The sequence below is a fragment of the Triturus cristatus genome, chromosome 11, assembly GCF_964204655.1.
Source record: "Triturus cristatus chromosome 11, aTriCri1.1, whole genome shotgun sequence".
Classification (NCBI taxonomy): Eukaryota; Metazoa; Chordata; class Amphibia; order Caudata; family Salamandridae; genus Triturus; species Triturus cristatus.
The window spans coordinates 168966729-168993794 of NC_140594.1; the positions used below are offsets into that span (position 1 = coordinate 168966729).

Genomic DNA, 27066 nt, shown 5'->3' on the forward strand with positions numbered 1-27066 from the left:
GGCAGAGCACAGGCTATTCAGGTGTAAGTGGGTCTGTGCTCGGCTTCGCCTCCCCCGCCATTCTGCCAGCAGATGGCCCATTCAGGCACACCAAATCCCTCTATTGTGTGACTGTCTGGGAGGAATTCACAAAGTCTAGCTGTCAGCTACACTCAATCATGTGACCCAAGAGAGGCTGCAGGCACAAAGGGCTACGGGCAGGAAAATGCCAACTTTCTAAAAGTTGCATTTTCAAAATTGTTATTAACAATCAGACTTTACCATTAAAGAGGGTTTATCATTACAATTTTATAGGTACCAAGCATGACATATCTACCTTCTCTAAATTAGTAATTACAGCTTATTAAATGTAATAAGGAATCCCCAATGTTATCATATGGGAGGGGTAGGGCTCACAGTAGTGAAAAACGAATTTGAGAGTTTTATTTGTTTTTCACTACCAGCACATGTAAAACTTAGAAGTAAATGTCCAACCTTTTAAGTGCACAGCGCCCTGCCCTATGGGCTACCTAGGGCCTATCTTAGAGGTGACGTATGTGAAAAAAGGGGAGTTTATGGCTTGACAAGCGGGTTTAAATGTCAACTCGACACGGCAGTGAGACATTGCATTCAGGCTGCAATGGCAGGCCCGGGACATGTTTTCAGTGGGTGACACAATAAGTGCTACATGCCCACTAGCAGAATTCCTTTGTAGATTGGTATACCATATACCCAGGGCCTGTAAATTAAATGCTAAGTAAATTAAATATGCTAGTTAGGTATATGTCAATCAAACCGTGTTTAGCGGAGTGAGCACAAGCACCCTAGCACTAGATAGCAGTGGTAATGTGAACACAGTGCTAAGGCCAACAAAACAAAAATCTAGCAAAAATGGTAGGTAAGTAGGCAAAAGGTTTGGGGGGCGACCACCCTAAGGATGACCAGTCTAACAGTATCTAAGAATACACTATTCCTCACTACAGATGATGGAGACTTAGACTTCCCAAATATAATTGCATACACACATGCAGCCCAAATAATCTGGGAGAAAATCCTTCAGTATAAGTGGTCAAACCTTTTTCTCAGTTCTTCTACTCTGTTATGGCTTCCACCTACAGCTAGACCAGGGAACCAAAACGTTCTCCAGTCCTCACTAACCCTCTGAAAATATAGGCAACAGAAAGCCAGAAAGACTTGGCACAATTTCAGGCATGGAGTTCAGTAGATGGAACCAACACAACCCACCACGGCGAGGAGGCTTATTTTCAGAAAGGACTCTTAGTTCAAGGGAGAATTATGAACACCTAGATCTAAAACAAGAAGATGAACTCTGCTTAGCTCAGCTACTTCATTTGGCAAATGCTTGCAAGGTGAGAGAGCTGGCAGGTAGAGAAAGAACACAAATAGAAAGAATGTTTGCAAATATGAAACGGCATCACGTGTCTTTACAGTCAAATATGTAACCTACAGCCAGTACAGAAACACAATTATATGTTCAACTGGGAAAAAGGCTTAGAAGTTCAGATAGCTTGGACCAAAGTATGGGTAAGGACAGCTAGATCATCCATTTGGGTGCAGAGTGGGCAATGAATTATAGGGAAGCAGGGCAGCCGGTTACTGAGAGGGAAGCACAATGCAGAGGGTGAATGAGAGGGAAGCACGGTGAAGAGAATGCAGGCAATGGAAGTAAAGTGCAGACAGTGAGGGAGAGGGAATACCCAGGTACAGAGGGGATGATGGAGAAGCACAGTGCAGACAGGACAATACAGAGACTGAGTGCAAAGGAAGCATTGAGCTGGAAATGAACGTGAAGGCAGTACAATGCAGACACTGAATGCGAAGGAAGCACAAGCAAGGTGTGACTCAGAGGGAAGCCGTGAGAGAGAGAGTGAGTGAGAAACAGGTCAGAGAGCCTGTGAGCAGGAAACAGCACTGGGCAGGGAATGAGTGAGGGAGCAACACTTTAGAAAGCGAGCTGGGACGAGGAGGGGGCAGACAGTAAATGATGGGAGTTAAGGCTGAGCAACTTACAGAGAATGAGTGAGGGAGAAATACCGTGCAGTCTATGCATTAGTGAAAAGCACTGTGCAGTTAGAGAGTGGGGAGGTGCCGGGCAGACATTCAGCTGGGGGTGAAGTCTGCAGAGATTGAGCTGGAATAAGTGTCGGAAAAGCACTCTGTAGACTTGGGGGTGGGAAAGCGCAGCGCGTGCAGGGAAGTGGAATGGGTGATGGACAAGCACTGGGCAGACACGCGTATTTCTGCTTATTCACTGCCAACCCCGTGTTGCCCTCATTTTCTGCCTGCCCTGTGCTTCCCTCCCCTTCAATGCACTATGCGAAGCCTTAGCTCCCTATCTGAACTGTCTCTTCCGCTCCCTCAGTCTGCTCTGTGCTCCCACCTCTCACTGCCTGCATGGCGCTTCCCTCCCAGTCACTGCCTGCATGGTGCTTCCATTTCCTTCACTATCTGCAATGTTTTCTTCTGCCTCTTTGCGCTATGCGCACTTCTTTGCTGGCTGCACTCTGATTCTCTCCTCCTCAATGTCTGCCCTCAGCTTCATTTTCTCTCATCATCTGTACTGTGTCTCACTGCCACCAATACGGCAAGGGTATCCCGTTCTCAATAACTGAATATCGTTTTTTAGTATCGTTTACTGTGCAAGACGCACGAGTGATAAAGACCATGGGCCCTTGCAATGGGTTTAAGTATATCCTTGTTCTTAAAGTCAAACATTCCCAGAGATGATGCTTCCTTGATCTCACGTTTAATATTTTCAGACAGGCATTTCTGACACCATACAAATTTACTACCAATCTTTTTTTTTGTTTTTAACAAAATCTCATTGTAGTTTCCAACTATACAAACGCTAATTGTCTGGGTCAATAAAAACATACTTATAAATTTGGAATAAAATTCGGCACCTCACAGGAAAGATCTTGAATCATCCTTTCTATCTGGCCCTGCAGCATACTGAACGCTACAAAAATGTTGTCACTGGGCTAATGCCTGTGGCATTAATGACATGCCCAAATCAAGCAATCAATATTTGTAGAGCGCTCTTATCACCCCGAGGGGTATCAAGGCGCTGGAAACAGTAACAGTGTCTATTTTTAGTTTGAACTTCTCTGCTTTGACGTTAACCCCTTGTGTGCCCATGACGAGCTGGATTCGTCATGGAGCACAGTCGCGCTGTGCCCATGACGAGTCCAGCTCGTCATGAGGCATTCCCTGGGGAATCCCTCTGGTGCGGGCACCAGAGGGATTCCCTTTCATGCAAAATATCCAACACTTTCTCAAACTTTTCATGTTTCACCTCAGATTTTGTAATACACTCTGGCTAAATCACAAAACAGCTTTTGCATTATTCTTTGGAAGCCAGAGCTTACCAAACAAAGACCAAAAGGCATGCTTTTTTTGATGCAGATTTATATAGCTCGAACTCGATCCAAAGGTATTTGAGCACTTTACATGAGCACCAGTTACATTACACGAGGACACATTCATTTTTAGGTCTTGCCTAGCATTGCAGCGCATGCGCTGCTCGCTCTGCGAGGCTTTTTGTGATCCAGCCAATTTCAGAAGTGGAGTCAGGGCTCCGCCCCTTCTTTCCATTGGCTTGCGTCATCATGCATGCTAAACCCTGGCTTTCCATTGTCAGTGAGGCTTTTGACTCCCTCCTTGTTACCTTCCCTGTCTCATTTTGGCCCCGCCCACCTGGACTGGATCTTTTGCTCGCAGCATACACGGTCTCCTTCATTTAGTTGGTAAGCACTTTTTTAGGTCTCGCTTGGCGACGCAGCGTTAATGCGCTGTCGCCAGCGAGATCTATTGTTACTGACTTGCTTCGGAAGGGAGACAGGACGTGCACGCGCAGGGGCGACTGGAGGTTGTGAACGCGCCCGTGAATGCGTACCACAGCGTTAGATTAATTTGCATGTGACAACCTATGAACGTGCCCATGAACGCGTACCACGGCGTTACATTAATTTGCATGCGGCAGCCTATGGCGCGTTGGTGGTCACGTGTACAACTGGCTTGCTGGCTAAATAATATTTGCCTCAAAAATGTTCGTGGTGATTGGCTTCCTTCTACCACGCCGTATTTAAAACTGCCCACAGGGCTTCGTGCACATTACCTGCTGTCCACGGTGTCTCGCCCAGATACAGATGCTATGGTCTCCCTGATCCTATTTACGCTCCCACTGCAGAGGTGGGCGGCAGGTGAAAGATCTCCGTGTCCTTGGAGTGGGGCTCCGATTTCACCTTTGCTCGCCGCCTGACTCGTTCGAGAGGTTTTTTTTTTTCCATGGCGCTTGCCTTCCTCCGCTCAGCGGCTGCAGACAGAGCTCCATTGTGCCCAGTGCGTGCTGGGCTCTCAGCCGCGAGCTTACTCTACACTAGCCAAGCACGTCAGAGACAACGTCAGCGCATTCAAAACTCTGTGACCTCGGCGAGGACTACAAATAACCCATGGCCACATAGCGCAGCTGCGCAGTGGAAACAGAGGAAGGACAACAATGACAAACCGCTCTGACCCTACACCCCTCCCGCCCACGAACGATAAGAGAAGGACAAAGCGTCGGCTGTCTGTGTGGCAGACTTGTGTTTAGACAAGTGGGCCGCTCTCTGCAGAGGGAAGTGCCCTGGCGGCGTGAGATGACGTGATTGACACAAGTCTTTTAAGCCCGAGAGCCAGGGGTTGTGCAAACCTGTCAGGAGAAGTCACTCCTCGACAGAGGTGCCCTTTAACTCCCTCGGAGCAATTTGTAATCTTTTAATAACATTCGTAGGCCCTGTGAATGTAATCTGACGCAAGACAAAGGTGTGCTTTTTATTACACTGTAGGAACTGCGTCAGCGCCCCCTGTCTGGGCTCCCCGGTGACTCGTATTCCAGAGATGGAATGGTGCCCAGAACCGTATCGAGAGGAAACCAGCCGCGTTAAGGTCACTGAGAATCTTTCTTCATCCCTGCTGCCCCCTTCAAACGCTATATACGTAAAGAGAAAATGTACTACACACCATTACTGTAAACCATTGGTTCGTTAATGATTCCCACATGTGCCGGAAGTAATTTGTTAATTTTGTTGTCATCGCGAAAGCTTTTGCTGTTCAGTGGATTTCTGTCAGTTCGCAGTAGTAATTATCTGTTTTAAACAATTAGCTGCGATTGTTGGCTTTGTTTCAGGCTGATCTTATGTTCAGAGCCAGTTTGGAAGTGCGTCATGAAGAGCTTCTTCGGCTAGATGCCCAGGAGGTGGCGATCCAACAGATAAACAGGGAAAACCCAGAACCTTACCGGGCTCTAAGGAGCCGAGCCATGGAAATGGTTCGTCATGTTACTTGTGCAACAAACATCAGCTACAAATATGTTAAAATCTCTTCAAAACTAGAAAAGAAGTGTATTTAACATCTGGATCCGTTTGGCTATATATTCTGCATCAGATTTATATCTCTGCGTTGAAAGGTTTTTATTGAGTGACATCTAAGAAAATGCAAACTCTTGTAATGGTATCAGATTTTTAGAGATGTTATTTCTTTAAATCTGAAATGTCATCATTGCAAGGAAGTAGCCAGAAAATTTAAATAGCCCGCACTTTGAACTAAAGCACTGATGCCACCAAAAAGCAAAGCAAGTGAGCCAAACCCTCCATAGAACAGATTTCTTTTCTCATCCATCTATCTACTGCAACTCATTAATCCATCAATTTTGTCATCCATTCATCCACTCTGCCTTTCAACCATCAGTCCACCCACTCTGCTGTCTATCCATTAATCCACTCTGCCAGACATCAATCCACTCTACCATACATTCATGCATTCTGTCACACATCCATTCACTCTGATATCCATCCCATTCATCCATTCTGTCATCCACTCACCCATCCTTCATCCATCCACTCTACCATCCATTTATCTACTCTTCCATCCATCATCCATACACTATGCCATCCATTCCTCAACTCATCCATCCATTAATCCATCCACTCTCCTATCCAAAATTCATTCACATTGCCACCATCATCCAGCATTCCATTCATCCATCCATCCAGCCATTCATAAATCCATCAATCCATCCACTCTGCAATCAAACCATCTGTTCATTCACTTTGCCATCATCCATCTGTCCATCCATCCATCCTTCCATCCATTTTGCTATCCATCAATTCACTCTGCCATTCATCCATTCACTCTGCCATCCATTTATCCAATCTGCATCCAGCCACTTTACCATTCATCCTACCATCCACCATCATCCACCCACTCTGCCATCCATTCATTGATCTTTTTACTTACTCTTCAATCCATCACTTTACTCTGCCATCCATTCACCCGTTCATCAACCTATCCATTCATTTATTCTTCCCTCCCTTTACTCTGCCATCTTTTCACCTGTCCATCCTCCTATACATTCACTCACCCATCCATATCTTTACTATGCCATCCTTTCATCTGTGCACCCACCTATCATTCACTCATCTGTTCATCCACATACTCATTCATCCATACTTTCTTCGCCTCACCCTTCCTTCTAATATTCCTTCTTTCCTGTCTCAGTTCTATTCACCCAGACGTTTTTCCCTGCTCCTGCTGCTCTTCTATTGAGGCTGTTATCCAGTGTAAATTATGAACCTTTGTCTACGGAGTTGCAGGCAGAGGAAGGCCCATAAAGAATACCACCTACGCTGTAGCTGCCAAAGCTGGGGTTTGCGACGTCCCTAATTCTAAGTAATAAATTCAATCGCCTAGGATAACAGCAGCGCTTTTAGGTCTCGCGCCTAGCGTTGCAGTGCACGGCACTGCTCGCACAGTGCGAGACGTATTGTAAGGGGGTTCTGGAAGCTGACCACACGCTTGTGCGTGTGGTTTTGTTTTTGCCAACTGCTATTGGCTTTAGCGTGCGTCTTTGTGAAAAAGGCGACACGCCATTGGTTAAAGGTGTGTTAATATTCCAGCTTCTTTAGAAATGTAACCGCCCATTTCCCGGCAGTGTCTGTTACGCGCAGCAGACATGTGTTTCTAATTAGCACGTTCTCTTTGCTGCCGCGCTCCCTCGCCCCGATCCTCCACTTCACCGCTGCTGGCCCGGAGTCCGCTGACGTCATTGTCGTGCCGCGCTGAGATTGGTCTCAGCCTTCATGGATTCCCGCCTCGTCATTGCCGTGCTGCGCTGGGATTGGTCCCAGCCTCGAGGGCTTCCCCACGCTTCTTCCAGGAAGCGGAGCTGCGCCTGAGGCCGGGGAGCGTCCCGAAGACGAAATCGCCCGCTGCATTGCACTAAGGTAACCGGAGCTGCATTTTTTTTAAATATTGCACTTGTTTAATATCTGCAGGTTTGCTGTGTTTCATAACGCCGCGAAGAGGCTTTAATGTGGGATGTTGGGTCATGATGGTTCAGCTCTGGCAATCAACCCTCCCCCTTTTCTTCCTCTCCATCAGCATCAAGCGTGGGCAGAAATTGATATTTCCAGGAGGGAGTGCGTGATTGATGGGACTGCTGGGAATAGAGTGTGAGTGACGGTTCCCATGGCAGAAGGCGCTTTATAGCGCAGCAGTGGCACTCGGTCACGAGGAAGGCTAGAAGCGCCCCCAATCTCATGTTTGTAGCAGTGCAGCAGGTTCTTCGAAAAAGTACAGATCACTTAAACGTTGAAGTACATGGTTAGGACAATGGGGTCCACCATTAGCAAACAAAAGATCTGATCACATTCTAGGGTATTGTCTTCACAGTATTCAGACAGAAGAGAAAGTTTCAAAGCAATGTTAGTCCAGGAGGTGTTGGTGACCCTGCCTTTGGATTAGAGGTGCCCACCGCAGCTCTAAGAGGGCTGTATCCAGGCCACGCTTTCAGGCTGTCTACATAAGATCACCGGCGTACAGTGATGATAAATCGAAATCATTAAAAAAAAGCATTTGCAATGCAATAGGTCTCGCATTATTACAATTTGAGCTATTGGTATTGCTAATAATAATGCAACACCAATAGCTCAAACATTCAGTAATGCGAGACCTATTGGATTGCAAATGCTTGTTTATGCTATGCTATAGGAACTGGTCCATGGAGCCAGCCAACTTCTACACCGAGAGCAGGGCGGACAAGGCTGGCGGCTGGGGGTAGCTGGGCGCGCCGCAGCACACCACACTTGGGGAGGAGGACGAGGAGCGCGGCGGGGGTACACTGGCCGAGCACAGCGCAGCCACCGCCATCTACTTCAGCTCGTACATAGACGTAATGTCGGCGGTGCCTACCCTGGAGCTGTGCCACGATGAGCTCTTTGCCGAGGCTGAGCCCCAGGCATTGGACTTTGAGGAGTACGGGAGGAGGCCCGCAGCTCAAGGACCTGAGCGCGCTCTCCACTGTGCTGACAAGCTGCGGCGCGGCACCGCAGGCCCGGGCCGCCGTCATGCAGGAGCCTGAGTGGAGCAACGGCGACCTCTCTTCGTTATGGAATAGCACAGGCACGTCATATGTTCCTTCTGTCGTTCACACCGAGTGGAGCAACAAGACTCCTTTCACCGGAGCTGTGTCCCATGCCCAGAGCCAGGCTAGATATCGCGATATCACTTTTCATGTTACCAGCCACATCATAAATCGAAAGTGGTGAAAGGCGCAGCGCCTCTCTGTCTATTCAGTTGTGTCGCGGCTCCTGAATCCAGTGGGGGAATCATAAAGTGCAGGATTACTTTTTGCATTCTGGGAGTTGTCCTCCGGCTCTCATCCTGTTACACAATCACTTCTAAAAGTAAAAGAATGCAGTGAAAAACCTTAACAGGATGAGCCACTCACGCACTTACCTGAGACTGAGAGCTTTGGTACTTTTGACGTATTATTTTTCCAACATGAGTGCCCGGAAAATCCTGCGACATTTGTTATTTATCGAATCCTTGAGCAGATCCCAGCGCATTTGCCTGCCAGGGCCACTTACCCAGAATGCAATCAAAGACAGGACATGGCGGCCATGTTTACTTTCCACATTACATTAAGAATCCTTTCCTAAATTTCACATAGTGATTAAACAGATTTACGCTGACCGGCCAATACTCAATCAGAAAAAACTTTCATCTCTTTAAAACCTTCCAGTGGCAGATGTATTAAATGTCCTATAAGGAATCAAACGAAAGAAACACACATATAAAACCTCCTGCTTACACAAGTGTAGACAAACAAAATGAGGGTTTATTAGCGGATTCCTTTATGCTCATAAAAGAGAGATCTTTGGTAGTCCTGGAATTTGGCAGGTCTATTCTACTAACAATACTAGAAACCACACTCCATAAAGCTTTTCCTCCAAACGATGCCAACGGGATCCACAGCAGGGCTGCTGAGTACGGTCTGAGTAGACTGCACTGGGTTTACTGCTCAGCTGCCAGGCTGCTTCTGTATCTCTGACAATGGGGCAGCATCAAATCTGCTTTGCAAGCTGATTACACTGATTCACCTTTGCCTTTTGAATCTCATTAAGGTCCTCTGCCTTGCACTCCAAGTCTAGCAGAGGCCTTTGCTCAAAGTCCTAGCTCTGGATTGAAATCCATCAAATCGCACTCGAGAGCCAACCCATCCTCGTCCTCACGGGCTGCTGTGCAATTCCATACAAGTTTGCATCCATTATAATCTAAAGCAATGAAGACCTTGTTGATCCTTCCCTCCAGCATTTAAAGGAGCACTTCCCACTTGTACTCTCCATGACCATCCTGTAGTCTTTCACAATGTGACCACTCACCTTGCATTGAGTGACACAATCATCAACTCCTAGATAGACCTCCTAAATGGAAATCTGGATCAGCACCGATATCTGGCCCTGACCTCATCCACAATCCCACATCTTTTAGCCACATAGGACAGTCTATATCGAATTAACCTTCTACTAACACATGCAGGCTCTGGCTTAAAATCTGCTGGACTTCAAAACAGTGCTATGGAACCACAATAGTGTCAGTATCCTTTTTACACAAATACCGCTAACAATAGCAAATCTAATTAAGGTCATGGCATAGGTGACTAACAGCTACTAAGGTTCTGTCCACTTATGCCAGCCTCTTGCTTCCTGCATCGCTGGAGCTATGACTTGATAGTGTGCAAAGGGCACTGCCAGAGGATGCCTTTCTGGGCAAGAAACACTGGCATCTTTCCTGTATGGTACAAGAATATAATCAGCATAATATAGTCTGATAAATATTGAGTCCTAAATGTTATTTTCAAAAATATCACTCATTTGAGTTAATAATAGAAAATCTATGCCTATTGGACGGATATTGTTCTAAACGCTTTTTAGGCCAAAATATTTATGTCAGAAAATCTTTCTGTAGACCATAGTCTAACACACAACTATTTTTTCCCATAGTAAAAAAGTGGGAACATGTGTTTTGCCAAACAGGAAAAGTAGCCAACATGCACACAAAAAACTGGGCACAGTGCATGCCTTCAACTCCTGTAGTCTAGATGTTGCTTTCATTAAATCTTCCTCTACATTCTCCATTTTCTAATCTAGGATTTAATTTGCCTTTACTCTTTACCAATGCATTTAATGGAGATTGAAGAAAAGTCATTAAAACATACAGGATGTAAAATTGCCATCCCACAGTATCTATGCATCCATATATTTGCTAATGGCCTTGCATGAGTGAGATGTCTGTCTCCCTGGTCCCTCTTCTCTTATCAAAGAACACAGTGGAATTCAGTCATTCCCCTCTCTAGTGAAGTAGGTTTACCACTAACCACCACCATTTCTTTGACTAAAAAGACATTTGGTAGTCCTTTGAATCGAGAGGTGACCCTAACTCAAGGTGTGACAGTTTTTTAAGGGGTGGGAAAGTACTGTTGGTAGTGTCTGTCTGCTACTCTGATGGGCGCAATAGCATGTAACTGCTGGTCGGTGAGAGCTATGGGAGTTCTGCCTGTACTATAAAACTGCTATTTTGTGGGGAGGTGTTAGAGTGTTGTTGCCTGCTAGTCTATGAGGAGGTTGACATTCTGTTAGTGTATGGCTGCTAGTCTGTGGGGCATGTGTGACTGCTGTAAATAATCATGACTTCTTTTCTTTGAGGGTGTGTGAGAGAGCGTTTGATAGGACAAGTTTGTGGTTATGTGAGGAGTGTAAGAATGCTACTGGTAGCTTGTGACTGCTACTCTGTAAAGCCTGTTATGTGCTTCTGGTTGACCCTCTACTCTGAGGCACCAGCAACTCACTACTGACCACAAATCACCCAGCAGAGCAAACCCTGGATCCTATTTTCTCCAACAGTAATAATATTACCCTTTAATCTCCTTACTTAATTTTAAAATCCCTTCCTTATGACCCTCCTCTAAAAGCCAAATTCACAAGCTCAACCCAATTACACCATGCAAACATATCTTAATTCACAACATGTAAGAGGCACTTGCTCGCTCTCCCCTTGTTCGTGACACTCCCATGTCTGCTGTAGTTCACGCCTTCAACAATTGAAAAGTTTGATATGGGGAAACGGCATTAACAAGGTAGTCTAAACCATGCGTTGTGGTAAATATTTTAATTACCTGTACTATTTTTTATGCGGTAAAGTCTATAAGAATAACTCAGAAAAATAAGAGGCAGAATCCGTGGTATTCGAGGTTCTAAAAAGGCTTTATTCCTCACAGGGAATCATAAATTATGGTTCGAACCATGGCAATCATATTCCATCACCACGCAGGTTCAGGAAGGGATAGGCAATACATTATTGACAGGCAATCATTTATATAGTGAAATACAATTACAGTAAAGACAGATGTAGGAGGCGTAACAGCTGATAAGAATACACATACGTAATGAAAAGGCGTTATAATAGGCGTATACTAGAAACGTCATTAAGATGATATCATAAGTGGGTGGATTTGTGAGAGAATCTTGCAATGTCAGCAGAAATACTTGGCAGAGATGCGCGCGCAGCTGCATGACGTGTGATTGACGTGTGACTAGAGGGTGAAAGAGACTTGACATTGAGTCCTTCATGAGGAGACAAAAGTCTGGGGTGTCAAGACAACCTAATCCCAAATCATATCTAATATCTGGTGTTTAAAGAACTATACTATCGGAAAGGAAGGGTCTCTCGGACAGAGTCTATTCTATACTGGTTTCTGGTGCATGTACAGGCGTCTACGTGTCTACATGAGATGCGTGGGGCATGGGCCTTCCATGGTAACAGGAGCTATGAATTACTTGCACGGAGGCAGTGAGGCCGGGCCCTTTGCTCTGTAGCTGGAGAGATGTTTACCTAAACTACTAGACAGGAATGTATGGGATGAGGAGCGGAGCAGATAACTTGAAGGCTGAATAGAATCTTGGCAGGCAACAGGCTGAGCCGAGCACCGTTAGCCGTGCAGGGAGTAAAACAAAGGTCATAAATGCAGATGCGAATCCAGGCTGGAGCTTTCAGAGGCAGAAAGCAGAAAAAGGCTCAATGGTAGAATTCAGGGCCTACTCGCCAGAGCTGAAAAATAAGAAAGGTGCACCATATAAAGTCGGTGGCCAAGTATACTTAGGAACGGAATATCCGACCCATTCATAGCGGATCTGAAAGAGGACATGTTAACGTTGGACACACATGTATTTGCGTCTTCATAGCTGGAAATGGAGGGAACATACATGTACTTGTAGCATGTACATGGAGCCGTTGGGGTCTAAGATAGGGGACACAATTGATCATAAAATTCATATTTCCTCAGCGTGCCGTTACAACGCAAGCGTAACAACACTTTCCTTTACAGCGCATAAGCCTTTACCACGTATATGCTTTTACCACGCATATGCCTTAACTCTACATATTCCTTTACAAAGATTTCCATTGTAAAGGTGGTAAAGGCAAATGCATGGTAAAGGCAATCAGTGGTTTAGCATTGGAGCGAGTGGGCAGGGGGTGGGAGGCATTGGGGACTTACTGCGAACGACAATGGAAGGTCCTGCTCTTCTTCACTATGGGGTAGACCTTCAACCCATCACCCCCTTCAGGAGGTTGAACTTTTTTTTAATACAGATTCTTGTTCTTTAAAAATGCACCTTCAGTCAGTGGCCTTTTCAAATGTTTTTTTCGTGTTCAATCCTCACAATAAGGGAGCAGTGAGAAAATTAAAATGTCTCCTCTTTGACTCTTAGCGCTAATGTACAAAGTGAAAGAACAAGCAAGTACTATCACTCTTAAAAATGTTCTGGTAGGGACTGTTGTGGGCGAGTGTCTGTTGTCCCCCTAAGTACAATATTGTTTACCCATTTTTGCACAAAGCGAAACGTATGCCATGTGTTTTTAAAAGGGCGCTCATTAAATAGTCCTAAAATAAAGTTCTGCTGTTGGGCTGAACATCCCCAGGTGTGTTAGTGGATCATTTACTCATACCCTCCTTTAATGCACTCCTCCTTTCTGCCTTTCTTTCCGTGTTTGTTTTTTCTGTTTCCTTCGGTTTTTCCACTTTTTAAAATTTATTTTCATCCTTAGTTCTTTCTTTTAGCTTGTTTTCTTCTTCTCTAACTTTCACTCCTCTTTTTTTTGCTCCATTGTTCCCTTTTTCTGCTACACTTGTTGTAGTGGAGTAGGGAATAGAAGCCCCACCCACTCTCCGCCCATATTTGCCAATGGCTTATATCATTGTCCTTCCTAAATGCTGGCTTCTGATTCATAGATAGGCTTGTTAGTCCCTCCTTAGTACCGCCTCTTCATTTGTAACCTCCCATTGCGACTGTCCCTTTTACTTTGGTTGTTACACGGTACTTGTTATTTATTCTTTAAACACTATTTTTTTTATCGAGTTCCTCTAACTGCGGGCACAACGTGCTTTGGTGCCTTCTTTAACGCCCCCCCCTCCATGCCTCCATGCCTTCTTTACCCCCCCTCCGTGCCTTCTTTATATCCCTCCCTCCCGGTGTCAGTGCCTTCTTTACCCCCCCGCCTTCCTTCCCGGTGCCGTGCCTTCTTTGACATCCCACGTCCTCCCTCCCTCCCATTGTCTGTGCCTTCTTTACCCCCGCCCTCCCTCCCTTTCGTTGTCTGTGATGCCTACCATTTACAATATTATAGGTCTCGCATTTACGCGAGTTTGAGCTATTGGCATTGTAAATGACAATGCCTTTTATTTATGATTTTTTTTTAAGTGCTTGTGTGCTGAAAAGTGAAATTAAAATGCACGACCTGGAGCCACGAAATCCCGTTTCAGAGCAAACAAAGTTACATCAGCCAAGAAGCAGTAAATATGTCAGGCATGCTTCTCCTCCCCAGATAAGGTACACTACTCAATAAGTAGTTCACATGAATGAATGAATGCATGAATGAATGAATGAATGAATGAAGGGGATTTGTAGAGTGCACATCTACTCAAAGAGTGTCACGGCTTCCCCTCTCGGACCCAGCACCCCCCACCTAGATTCACAATGTGCTTGTATGTCTGCCTTCCACTTGGTAAAAAGAAGGGTAAGTTACTTACCTGTAATTCTAGTTCTCTTCCAGGGGTATCCTCATCAAAGTCATAAGCACTGAATATTCCCGCCCATGTGCGGGGACCCCGGAAATAATAAAATTATATATGTAAAAAACATACATATATACAGCTCTGTATATGTATAAACATATATCATTTTTTCCAAGCAAATGCAGCTCCCATAAAAGGCTAGGCAATGTAAATATACACATCCAATAACACACATATATCTATATATATATATAAAGGTATAACAATACACCCAAATCTCTTTTTTTTTTTTTTCTTTTTTTTTTTTTTTAATGAGGTAAACACTCATGAGAAAGCAAAAAATAAAGAGAACAAACTGTGGAAAAACACAGATGTATAACACATTGCCAGCCTGCAGGCTGCATTGCAATACAATACCATAGAGACTAAAAAGCCCTGTACAGGTAAAAACTGGCACCGTGCCTTTAAGGCAGCCCTGACTTCCATATCCCATCATGCCTCAGGGGTGACAGTTAGGTCAGTTGTTCTTTGCGGGACCGTAGTCCTAAACACAAAGATATACCTTTTCCATAATGAATAATACACCTCTTCTCATTTGCCTGGGGAGGTGGGTGGGTTGCTTATGACTTTGATGAGGATACCCCTGGAAGAGAACTAGAATTACAGGTAAGTAACTTACCCTTCTCTTCCAGGGGATCCTCATCAATAGTCATAAGCACTGAATAGAGTAGCAAGCTCCCCTTCCACCAGCAGGCAAATGAAACTAAGGTTGTATCACCCATGGAGAAAAAGAATCATGAAAATGATTATGTTTGGAACAGATTCCTCAAGGAGGCTTGTCCTACTTGAGTGTCTGCCCTGGTGTCCGAATCCAGACAATAATGCCTGGTAAAAGTGTGGACAGATCTCCAAGTGGCTGCCTTGCAGATCTCGGAGAGTGGGACATTATTGAGAAAAGCCGCGGTAGCCGCTTTTCCTCTTGTCGAATGCGCTTTAGGGCGCGCCCCCAATGGTTTCTGAGCCAGTTGGTAGGCCAAAGTAATACTAGAAACAATCCACCTAGCAATGGAACGTTTGGATGCAGCAAAGCCCATACGGACAATCCCATAGTTCACAAACAATTGGTCAGATTTCCTGATATTCTTAGTCCTATCTAGGTAGAATTTCAGGACCCTTCTGACATCTAGAGAATGCAACGCCCTCTCTGCCGGAGAGGAGGGGTTGGGAAAAAAGGTTGGTAAGGAGATGGCTTGGTTTACATGAAACTCCGATACCACCTTGGGTAGGAACGAAGGGTGAGTTCTCATCACCACCCTATTTAGATGAAAAACAGTGTAGGGTTCTTTAGAACAGAGGGCCTGTATCTCACTGACCCTCCGTGCTGAAGTGATGGCTATTAAAAATGCTGTCTTCCATGTGAGGTGCTGTAGGGTAGCCTTATGAATAGGCTCAAAAGGCGAACCCATGAGTTTTGACAGAACCAAGTTTAGCTCCCAGGAAGGAGAGGGAGGTCTAACAGGGGGATAGACTTTCTTGAGCCCTTGCAAGAAATCCTTCACTACCTGCACTTTAAAAAATGACTGCTGTGAAGGCGAACGCCTGTATGCTGTTATGGCTGCTAGGTGAACCTTTATGGATGAAAATTTCAACCCTGCCCTTGCTAAATGTAGAAGATAGGGCAAAATTACATCCTCCTGGCATTTAGTGGGATCATAATGATGCTGAGCACACCATATATAAAATCTTTTCCACTTACAGAAGTAGGAGTGTCTTGTAGAAGGCCTCCTGGCTTCCTTCAGTATGGACATACACTCTTGAGGGAGGTTCAGATGGCCATACTGGAGGACTTCAGGAGCCATGCTGTTAAGCTCAGCGAGGGAAGGCTGGGATGGTAAATCTTCCCCTGCATCTTGGATAACAAGTCCGGTCTGCACGGCAGCCGCTTGTGGGGGCGGATCGACATGTGTAGGAGATCCGTGTACCACCACTGCCTCGGCCAGTCCGGTGCTATGAGTATCATCTTGGCAGATGAATTCTGTAGCTTGGTCACCACTTTGGGAATTAGTGGGAGAGGCGGAAAAGCGTACACAAATGTCATTGACCAATTGATCAAAAGGGCATTCCCTAGGGATCCTGGTCGATGGTATCTTGAGGCGAAGCCTCGGCATTTTGTGTTTTGCTCGTCCGCGAAGAGGTCCACTTGCGGGCGCCCCCATTCCCCGAAGATGTCTTCTAACACTTCGTCGTTGATTACCCAGTCCTCTGGCTCTTGAAAATGCCGACTGAGCAAGTCTGCTTGCACGTTGAGTTCTCCTGGTAGGTGCACCGCTTTCAATGAGATGTTCCTTGCTAGGATCCAGTGCCACAGGGACTGAGCTTCCAGCGAGAGCGTTCTGGATCGAGTACCCCCCTGCTTGTTCAGGTAGTACATTGTGGTGGTATTGTCCGTCTGTACTAGAATGGTACTCGTCGTTATCGCAGGTAGGAACGCTTTGAGGGCTAGGTGGACCGCCCTGAGCTCCAGCATGTTGATGTGGTACAACTGTTCGCTGCTGGACCACCGTCCTTGAGTTTGCAGAGTCCCAAAATGCGCACCCCATCCCTGAAGGGATGCGTCGGTGATTAAGGTCTGAGTTGGGGGCTCTTGATGGAAAAGAATCCCCACTTGCAGATTCCTTGGCTTCAGCCACCACTTGATTGACTGTTTGGCTGCAGAGGAGAGGCAAACCTTTTCTTCCCACAGAGAGTTCCTTTGATCCCATTTGTCCTCGAGATCTTGCTGGAGAGGACGCATCCTTAGCCTGGCATTGGGCACTAGGAAGATGCAGGATGCCATGGCCCCTAGCAGAGATGAGATTTGCCTTGCCGACGACAGATTGCTGGTCATAATCTGTCTGCCTTTTAGCATAATGGATGACTGTCTTTCCTCCGAAGGAAACACTTTTCCTACTACGGAGTCTATAGTTGCACCCAGGTAGTGTATTCTCTGCGTTGGTGAAAAATTGGACTTTTTGACATTCACTCTGAGACCCAACCTGCGACATAAGTTCAGGCATAGCGACAGCTGTGTCCGCACATTCTGTGGCGATGAGCCCTTTATTAGCCAGTCGTCTAGGTAGGGATAGACGAAGACTCCTGCGCGCCTCAGAGCAGCCGCTACTACTGCCACGCATTTTGTGAATACTCGAGGAGCTGACTTCAGGCCAAATGGGAGGACTTTGAACTGATAGTGAGCGTTGCCTACCACAAACCTGAGAAATTTTCGATGATTCCTTAGGATGGGAATATGGAAATATGCATCCTGAAGGTCCAGTGAACACATCCAATCGCCCATCCGGAGAAGAGGATATATTTGGTGGAGCGCCAGCATGCGAAATTTTTCCTTTCTTATGTGCTTGTTCAGTATCCGTAGGTCTAAAATGGGTCTGAACTCCGCCTTCACACTCCTCTTTTGGATGAGAAAATATCTGGAGTAAACTCCCTTTCCTCTCTGGTTTATGGGCACTTTCTCTATTGCAGATTTGAGTAGTAGCGTCGCTACCTCTTCTCTGAGCTGCTTTAGATGCTGGGATGACTTGACAGGAGGAATCGATGGGGGGTGACTTCTGAAACGAAGCGAGTACCCATGACGCAGTATATTGAGTACCCACTTGTCCTTTGTTATTGTCTGCCACTCTGGAAGATGATGCGCAACACTTCCTCCCACCGGAGCGGTGGACAGCATCGGAGGAAGCGGTTTCTCATTGCTTCCCCGGTGCTTTGTTTCCAGCATTAGACTGCCTGTTGTTACCTCGTCCCCTGGATGGCTTGCGGGACTGGTATTGCTGTTTCTTTTGACCTTGCTGGTCCTGGTTCTTTTGCCAATGAGGGGTTTGAACCCTCTGTTGGTAATTGCGCCTGTCATTTCCCTTGCGGCGTCGAAACTCTTTCCTCTTTTCAAGCCCGACTGCTTTCATGGTCTCCAGCTCTGCTTTCATACGGGCCATTTCCTCGTCTGCATGGGACCCAAAAAGAGAACTACCGGAGAAAGGCAGATTTAAAATTCTTGCCTGCGCTTCCGGTTTCAGGGCCGTCAATCTAAGCCAGGATGATCTTCTGGCTGTGACTCCATGTGCATATTCATGCGCTGCCAGTGTTGCCCCATCCGCCGCTGCACTTATGATCTGGTTAGAAACCAGACTCCCCTCATGCAAAATCTCTTCAAAGTCCCGTCTGTCCTCTGATGGAACTTTTTCAACGAACCTCTGAAGAGAGTCCCATAGTGACCTATCATAGCGCCCCAGAAGCGCCGAGGCACTTGCCACCTTCAAGCTTGAGGATGCTGAGCCGCAAACTTTCCTCCCCCAGGAGTCTTGCGTTTTACTGTCCTTATCTGGTGGCACCGTTGAAGAGCCAGCTACTGCATGCGTCTTTCTGGCAGCGGCGGTGATGACAGAGTCCGGTGGAGGATCTGTTTTAAGGAATAGCGGATCCTCCGGAGCTGGACGGTACTTTTTTAGAATTCTCGCCGGCGCCGTTTTGGTGGTTGCTGGCGTGAGAAAGATATCCATAACCGGTTGTAGCAAACCGGGGACTAATGGCAACAACGGGCGTGTCACTGTGCGCTCATGAAGAGTGTCAAAAATTATGGATGTGGTGGTCTCCTGAACCGGCATAGGGATACTTAATTTTGTAGCTCCTCTACACAACACTTCTTGAAATGTAGAAATGTCATCTACCGGAGATACCCGAGAGGGTGGCGTCTCCGAGAGTGTCGGTGAATAATCCCTTTTGGATGATCTGGAAGAAGGGGAGGTAGAAGGGGTCCTACGGCGCCTTCTCTCTGATCTGGTCGACTCTCTTCTGAGGGAGGCAGACCTGGATCGCCTTCTTGGTGCTCGAGAGTGACTTCGGGATTCTCTTTCTCGAGATCTTGGTCTGATCGGTGTCGCTGGGAATACCACGCCCCTTATTCTTGTTAGCGATGCCTTTATTGTGTCTGTCATAGCAGGGTCCTGAGGCATCTCCCTTACGGGACTTTGAGGCACAGCATTGTCCTCCTCCTGCGAACTTTCTCTTGCAGGAACTGGAGATTGATGTACAGGCTCTAGTGATGCTGACCTTGAACCTGAGCCCTCTGATCCTGAAGGCGAGATAGAAATGATACGCGGTGACTCCGGAGCTGTATATATCAGTCTATGAGGAGATTTTCGCCTTGAGACTGGTCGAATTGTGAGGCGAATATGTGAAACCTCCTGCGTACCCTCAACAGAGGGCTGCCTCGACGGTGATAAGCCTATCACCGGAGATCTTTGACTCGAATCTTCGAGGCTCCGAGCTTCCTGTCTCGACGTCGAGATTACCTTCGACGGAGGCTTCATGTACCTCACCAAAGCTTTGGAGACCTGTGAGGACGGAGGCACCTGCCTCGACGTCGACTCCGACGGAGGCCTCTGCCTCGACGTCGACTCCGACGGAGGCCTCTGCCTCGACGTCGACTCCGACGGAGGCTCCTGCCTCGACGTCGACTCCGACGGAGGCTCCCGCCTCGACGTCGGCCCTGACGGAGGCGTCTGCCTCGACGTCACTCCTGACGGAGACTTCTGTCTCGACGTCGAAAGCTCCGACGACGTCGAAAGCCTCCTCGCCATCGAACGATGTTTCCTCGACGGCGATCTTGATCTTGACGGCGATCTTGGTCTCGACGTCGACTGTGGAGATCGTCTACGTTCTTCTCGCGACGTCGAATGATGTCTCGCCGACCTCGACGTCGAACGATGTCTTTCTTTCGACGACGAACGATATCTCTGTGCAGACGTCGATCGATCTTCTCTCGACGTCGACAGATGCTTCTTCGACGTTGAACTATGGCGCCGAGTCCTCGACGCCGAGCTTTTAGACGCCGTCGACGTCGAACGCATTCTCTTCGACGCTGAATATAAAGTCGACGTCGATTTTCTCTTTGCAGCATGACTTCCCCTTGACTCCTCACCTCTCAGCGACGATCCCGCCGCTGGAGTCTTCGACGCCGAGCCCGACGTCGATGGAGAGCAAACAGGGACCAACTGCTTCGACGTCGACCGTTCTGCTAGGCCATACAGCCTAATCCTCTCCCTCTCCTTTAAAGTCCTTTTGGAAAGGTCTTCACAATGACGACATGTTGCTGGAGAGTGAGAGTCCGGCAGACAGATGATACACACCTCATGTGTGTCTGACGCAGCCTTCTTTTTTCCACAAGATGGGCATGGAACAAATAAAGAAGGCATTTTTCTGACAAAATGGTTGAAAAATCAGTCAGAAAAACACAGGATACTGACTTCCTCACAGAAATTGTAAGAAGAAGTCCAAAAAAATCTTAAAGTTGTTATAATTCTTGACTAAAGAGTCAAAAAAGAAGAGAGCTGAATTCCAGGGTCCTGACTGAAGGAGCCGGAAAGAACAACTGACCTAACTGTCACCCCTGAGGCATGATGGGATATGGAAGTCAGGGCTGCCTTAAAGGCACGGTGCCAGTTTTTACCTGTACAGGGCTTTTTAGTCTCTATGGTATTGTATTGCAATGCAGCCTGCAGGCTGGCAATGTGTTATACATCTGTGTTTTTCCACAGTTTGTTCTCTTTATTTTTTGCTTTCTCATGAGTGTTTACCTCATTAAAAAAAAAAAAAAAGAAAAAAAAAAAAAAGAGATTTGGGTGTATTGTTATACCTTTATATATATATATAGATATATGTGTGTTATTGGATGTGTATATTTACATTGCCTAGCCTTTTATGGGAGCTGCATTTGCTTGGAAAAAATGATATATGTTTATACATATACAGAGCTGTATATATGTATGTTTTTTACATATATAATTTTATTATTTCCGGGGTCCCCGCACATGGGCGGGAATATTCAGTGCTTATGACTTTGATGAGGATACCCCTGGAAGAGAACTAGAATTACAGGTAAGTAACTTACCCTTCTTTTTACCAAGTGGAAGGCAGACATACAAGCACATTGTGAATCTAGGTGGGGGGTGCTGGGTCCGAGAGGGGAAGCCGTGACACTCTTTGAGTAGATGTGCACTCTACAAATCCCCTTCATTCATTCATTCATTCATTCATGCATTCATTCATTCATGTGAACTACTTATTGAGTAGTGTACCTTATCTGGGGAGGAGAAGCATGCCTGACATATTTACTGCTTCTTGGCTGATGTAACTTTGTTTGCTCTGAAACGGGATTTCGTGGCTCCAGGTCGTGCATTTTAATTTCACTTTTCAGCACACAAGCACTTAAAAAAAAATCATAAATAAAAGGCATTGTCATTTACAATGCCAATAGCTCAAACTCGCGTAAATGCGAGACCTATAATATTGTAAATGGTAGGCATCACAGACAACGAAAGGGAGGGAGGGCGGGGGTAAAGAAGGCACAGACAATGGGAGGGAGGGAGGACGTGGGATGTCAAAGAAGGCACGGCACCGGGAAGGAAGGCGGGGGGGTAAAGAAGGCACTGACACCGGGAGGGAGGGATATAAAGAAGGCACGGAGGGGGGGTAAAGAAGGCATGGAGGCATGGAGGGGGGGGCGTTAAAGAAGGCACCAAAGCACGTTGTGCCCGCAGTTAGAGGAACTCGATAAAAAAAATAGTGTTTAAAGAATAAATAACAAGTACCGTGTAACAACCAAAGTAAAAGGGACAGTCGCAATGGGAGGTTACAAATGAAGAGGCGGTACTAAGGAGGGACTAACAAGCCTATCTATGAATCAGAAGCCAGCATTTAGGAAGGACAATGATATAAGCCATTGGCAAATATGGGCGGAGAGTGGGTGGGGCTTCTATTCCCTACTCCACTACAACAAGTGTAGCAGAAAAAGGGAACAATGGAGCAAAAAAAAGAGGAGTGAAAGTTAGAGAAGAAGAAAACAAGCTAAAAGAAAGAACTAAGGATGAAAATAAATTTTAAAAAGTGGAAAAACCGAAGGAAACAGAAAAAACAAACACGGAAAGAAAGGCAGAAAGGAGGAGTGCATTAAAGGAGGGTATGAGTAAATGATCCACTAACACACCTGGGGATGTTCAGCCCAACAGCAGAACTTTATTTTAGGACTATTTAATGAGCGCCCTTTTAAAAACACATGGCATACGTTTCGCTTTGTGCAAAAATGGGTAAACAATATTGTACTTAGGGGGACAACAGACACTCGCCCACAACAGTCCCTACCAGAACATTTTTAAGAGTGATAGTACTTGCTTGTTCTTTCACTTTGTACATTAGCGCTAAGAGTCAAAGAGGAGACATTTTAATTTTCTCACTGCTCCCTTATTGTGAGGATTGAACACGAAAAAAACATTTGAAAAGGCCACTGACTGAAGGTGCATTTTTAAAGAACAAGAATCTGTATTAAAAAAAAGTTCAACCTCCTGAAGGGGGTGATGGGTTGAAGGTCTACCCCATAGTGAAGAAGAGCAGGACCTTCCATTGTCGTTCGCAGTAAGTCCCCAATGCCTCCCACCCCCTGCCCACTCGCTCCAATGCTAAACCACTGATTGCCTTTACCATGCATTTGCCTTTACCACCTTTACAATGGAAATCTTTGTAAAGGAATATGTAGAGTTAAGGCATATGCGTGGTAAAAGCATATACGTGGTAAAGGCTTATGCGCTGTAAAGGAAAGTGTTGTTACGCTTGCGTTGTAACGGCACGCTGAGGAAATATGAATTTTATGATCAATTGTGTCCCCTATCTTAGACCCCAACGGCTCCATGTACATGCTACAAGTACATGTATGTTCCCTCCATTTCCAGCTATGAAGACGCAAATACATGTGTGTCCAACGTTAACATGTCCTCTTTCAGATCCGCTATGAATGGGTCGGATATTCCGTTCCTAAGTATACTTGGCCACCGACTTTATATGGTGCACCTTTCTTATTTTTCAGCTCTGGCGAGTAGGCCCTGAATTCTACCATTGAGCCTTTTTCTGCTTTCTGCCTCTGAAAGCTCCAGCCTGGATTCGCATCTGCATTTATGACCTTTGTTTTACTCCCTGCACGGCTAACGGTGCTCGGCTCAGCCTGTTGCCTGCCAAGATTCTATTCAGCCTTCAAGTTATCTGCTCCGCTCCTCATCCCATACATTCCTGTCTAGTAGTTTAGGTAAACATCTCTCCAGCTACAGAGCAAAGGGCCCGGCCTCACTGCCTCCGTGCAAGTAATTCATAGCTCCTGTTACCATGGAAGGCCCATGCCCCACGCATCTCATGTAGACACGTAGACGCCTGTACATGCACCAGAAACCAGTATAGAATAGACTCTGTCCGAGAGACCCTTCCTTTCCGATAGTATAGTTCTTTAAACACCAGATATTAGATATGATTTGGGATTAGGTTGTCTTGACACCCCAGACTTTTGTCTCCTCATGAAGGACTCAATGTCAAGTCTCTTTCACCCTCTAGTCACACGTCAATCACACGTCATGCAGCTGCGCGCGCATCTCTGCCAAGTATTTCTGCTGACATTGCAAGATTCTCTCACAAATCCACCCACTTATGATATCATCTTAATGACGTTTCTAGTATACGCCTATTATAACGCCTTTTCATTACGTATGTGTATTCTTATCAGCTGTTACGCCTCCTACATCTGTCTTTACTGTAATTGTATTTCACTATATAAATGATTGCCTGTCAATAATGTATTGCCTATCCCTTCCTGAACCTGCGTGGTGATGGAATATGATTGCCATGGTTCGAACCATAATTTATGATTCCCTGTGAGGAATAAAGCCTTTTTAGAACCTCGAATACCACGGATTCTGCCTCTTATTTTTCTGAGTTATTCTTATAGACTTTACCGCATAAAAAATAGTACAGGTAATTAAAATATTTACCACAACGCATGGTTTAGACTACCTTGTTAATGCCGTTTCCCCATATCAAACTTTTCAATTGTTGAAGGCGTGAACTACAGCAGACATGGGAGTGTCACGAACAAGGGGAGAGCGAGCAAGTGCCTCTTACATGTTGTGAATTAAGATATGTTTGCATGGTGTAATTGGGTTGAGCTTGTGAATTTGGCTTTTAGAGGAGGGTCATAAGGAAGGGATTTTAAAATTAAGTAAGGAGATTAAAGGGTAATATTATTACTGTTGGAGAAAATAGGATCCAGGGTTTGCTCTGCTGGGTGATTTGTGGTCAGTAGTGAGTTGCTGGTGCCTCAGAGTAGAGGGTCAACCAGAAGCACATAACAGGCTTTACAGAGTAGCAGTCACAAGCTACCAGTAGCATTCTTACACTCCTCACATAACCACAAACTTGTCCTATCAAACGCTCTCTCACACACCCTCAAAGAAAAGAAGTCATGATTATTTACAGCAGTCACACATGCCCCACAGACTAGCAGCCATACACTAACAGAATGTCAACCTCCTCATAGACTAGCAGGCAACAACACTCTAACACCTCCCCACAAAATAGCAGTTTTATAGTACAGGCAGAACTCCCATAGCTCTCACCGACCAGCAGTTACATGCTATTGCGCCCATCAGAGTAGCAGACAGACACTACCAACAGTACTTTCCCACCCCTTAAAAAACTGTCACACCTTGAGTTAGGGTCACCTCTCGATTCAAAGGACTACCAAATGTCTTTTTAGTCAAAGAAATGGTGGTGGTTAGTGGTAAACCTACTTCACTAGAGAGGGGAATGACTGAATTCCACTGTGTTCTTTGATAAGAGAAGAGGGACCAGGGAGACAGACATCTCACTCATGCAAGGCCATTAGCAAATATATGGATGCATAGATACTGTGGGATGGCAATTTTACATCCTGTATGTTTTAATGACTTTTCTTCAATCCCCATTAAATGCATTGGTAAAGAGTAAAGGCAAATTAAATCCTAGATTAGAAAATGGAGAATGTAGAGGAAGATTTAATGAAAGCAACATCTAGACTACAGGAGTTGAAGGCATGCACTGTGCCCAGTTTTTTGTGTGCATGTTGGCTACTTTTCCTGTTTGGCAAAACACATGTTCCCACTTTTTTACTATGGGAAAAAATAGTTGTGTGTTAGACTATGGTCTACAGAAAGATTTTCTGACATAAATATTTTGGCCTAAAAAGCGTTTAGAACAATATCCGTCCAATAGGCATAGATTTTCTATTATTAACTCAAATGAGTGATATTTTTGAAAATAACATTTAGGACTCAATATTTATCAGACTATATTATGCTGATTATATTCTTGTACCATACAGGAAAGATGCCAGTGTTTCTTGCCCAGAAAGGCATCCTCTGGCAGTGCCCTTTGCACACTATCAAGTCATAGCTCCAGCGATGCAGGAAGCAAGAGGCTGGCATAAGTGGACAGAACCTTAGTAGCTGTTAGTCACCTATGCCATGACCTTAATTAGATTTGCTATTGTTAGCGGTATTTGTGTAAAAAGGATACTGACACTATTGTGGTTCCATAGCACTGTTTTGAAGTCCAGCAGATTTTAAGCCAGAGCCTGCATGTGTTAGTAGAAGGTTAATTCGATATAGACTGTCCTATGTGGCTAAAAGATGTGGGATTGTGGATGAGGTCAGGGCCAGATATCGGTGCTGATCCAGATTTCCATTTAGGAGGTCTATCTAGGAGTTGATGATTGTGTCACTCAATGCAAGGTGAGTGGTCACATTGTGAAAGACTACAGGATGGTCATGGAGAGTACAAGTGGGAAGTGCTCCTTTAAATGCTGGAGGGAAGGATCAACAAGGTCTTCATTGCTTTAGATTATAATGGATGCAAACTTGTATGGAATTGCACAGCAGCCCGTGAGGACGAGGATGGGTTGGCTCTCGAGTGCGATTTGATGGATTTCAATCCAGAGCTAGGACTTTGAGCAAAGGCCTCTGCTAGACTTGGAGTGCAAGGCAGAGGACCTTAATGAGATTCAAAAGGCAAAGGTGAATCAGTGTAATCAGCTTGCAAAGCAGATTTGATGCTGCCCCATTGTCAGAGATACAGAAGCAGCCTGGCAGCTGAGCAGTAAACCCAGTGCAGTCTACTCAGACCGTACTCAGCAGCCCTGCTGTGGATCCCGTTGGCATCGTTTGGAGGAAAAGCTTTATGGAGTGTGGTTTCTAGTATTGTTAGTAGAATAGACCTGCCAAATTCCAGGACTACCAAAGATCTCTCTTTTATGAGCATAAAGGAATCCGCTAATAAACCCTCATTTTGTTTGTCTACGCTTGTGTAAGCAGGAGGTTTTATATGTGTGTTTCTTTCGTTTGATTCCTTATAGGACATTTAATACATCTGCCACTGGAAGGTTTTAAAGAGATGAAAGTTTTTTCTGATTGAGTATTGGCCGGTCAGCGTAAATCTGTTTAATCACTATGTGAAATTTAGGAAAGGATTCTTAATGTAATGTGGAAAGTAAACATGGCCGCCATGTCCTGTCTTTGATTGCATTCTGGGTAAGTGGCCCTGGCAGGCAAATGCGCTGGGATCTGCTCAAGGATTCGATAAATAACAAATGTCGCAGGATTTTCCGGGCACTCATGTTGGAAAAATAATACGTCAAAAGTACCAAAGCTCTCAGTCTCAGGTAAGTGCGTGAGTGGCTCATCCTGTTAAGGTTTTTCACTGCATTCTTTTACTTTTAGAAGTGATTGTGTAACAGGATGAGAGCCGGAGGACAACTCCCAGAATGCAAAAAGTAA

The 27066-nt window shown here is 45.6% G+C and overlaps 1 protein-coding gene across 3 annotated transcripts in view; it reads right to left on the reverse strand.

The window, feature by feature from the left end:
* Nucleotides 1-27066, reverse strand: part of LOC146783837 (P2X purinoceptor 7-like) — a 580759-nt gene that overhangs the window by 348732 nt on the left and 204961 nt on the right. The window lies entirely within an intron of this gene.